A 1,568-nucleotide genomic window follows, 5' to 3' on the forward strand; every position below is an offset into this window, starting at 1 on the left:
CATTCTCCAGACCATAACGTCCCTTTTTCCGGCCTGGACCCTCCCGACGATCCAACAGCCATGTGTCCAACGGAGCATGAAACGTCATTCACCTGAAGAGGCCACCTGTCACAACTCAGCGGAGCTTCAGTTGAGGGACTGGAGTGCAAATTCCAGATTAACAGCAGTCAGCATGGGTGGATGAGCCAGACACTTGCTGTGGACCTCCACACGCAGTAGTGTTGGCTAAACTGTCGTTGAGGAGAGGCCGTCGGTAATACCTTGCATTATTTGTGCGGCCAACTGCTCACCTGTTCGCCTGTACACATCTCCGCAGCTGTCGTTCAACCCCTCCCATGATGCACCACAGCTGCCTTCGCGCAGGTTTTCGACAACGCCATTTTGGCATGCGTGGTATATTTTAACCAAGGTGACACACGGACAGTTTTAAAAGGCAATAATTACGCCCTTTTGGACCTCAGATAAACCTCTCCGTTTTCTCATTAGAGCAGCGACTGCTCTGTTTCCCTCTCCCCCGACCCCCCCCCCCCCGACCCCTCACCAAGCTCTGTAAAACCTCCACTGCTGGTGCTTCCATCTGCCATCTGTGTTTAGTTATTGCTCGTTGACGTCGAACATAGGTGATGGTCAGATTAATGTGACCGGACAGTGTAATTTGTGCGTAGGTTTCTAGTGGTGGCATATTTAAATTGTTTATTCTGTTTTTTAATGGCGGGCAACGGCCTTGCCGCAGTGGTTACACCGGTTCCCGTGAGATCACCGAAGTTAAGCGCTGTCGGGCGTGGTCGGCACTTGGATAGGTGACCATCCAGACCGCCATGCGCTGTTGCCATTTTTCGGGGTACACTCAACCTCGTGATGACAATTGAGGAGCTACTCGACCGAATGGTAGCGGCTTCGGTCAAAGAATACCATCATAACGAGCGGGAGAGCGGTGTGCTGACCAAAACGCCCCTCCTATCCGCATCCTCCATTGAGGATGACACGGCGGTCGGATGGTCCCGGTAGGTCAGTCGTGGCCTGAAGGCGGAGTGCTTTTTTTTTAATGGCAGTCATATGTGCATAGTGAAATAGTCATCAACATGATGAATGGCTCTATGACGATACAGTTTTCAAAAACTGACGAATGAACTTTTGACTTACACTCCTTCTGACAGGTAGCACAGTTTGAGAACCCACCAAGCAGTGACTCCTTGTGGGGAAAACCGGATTATGCGAGTAGTAAGGAAAGTGGACACGGAGTTGCAGCCGACTAGTGGCGATCTCTGCCTGATCCGGTTGAATTCTGTTTCTCTTCCTCTTACGGCATAATCCTCTTCGGATGCTCTGTCAGTTACACCCGGCCTTCCAACTTTCTGCACGGCGACAAGTGGGGCTAAAGGATCCGGAAGTTGTCAGCGACGTTAATTCACTGAGAAGGAGCACAAGGATTAATGACTGATAAGGTATTAAAGAGAAACTGCTTAGAACCTGTTCATGATGCGTGTGTGTGTGTGTGTGTGTGTGTGTGTGTGTGTGTGTGTGTCTGTGTGCGTCCGTGCGTTTCCAGCTGTATATTCGAACACAGA

At 50.6% G+C, this 1,568-nt stretch overlaps 1 pseudogene; it reads left to right on the forward strand.

Annotated features, from left to right (window-relative positions):
- Nucleotides 1-714: 714 nt before the first annotated feature.
- Nucleotides 715-832, forward strand: LOC126107144 (5S ribosomal RNA; annotated as a pseudogene).
- The last annotated feature ends 736 nt before the right edge of the window (nt 833-1,568 follow it).

Source organism: Schistocerca cancellata, chromosome 10 (genome assembly GCF_023864275.1).
Source record: "Schistocerca cancellata isolate TAMUIC-IGC-003103 chromosome 10, iqSchCanc2.1, whole genome shotgun sequence".
Taxonomy (NCBI): domain Eukaryota; kingdom Metazoa; phylum Arthropoda; class Insecta; order Orthoptera; family Acrididae; genus Schistocerca; species Schistocerca cancellata.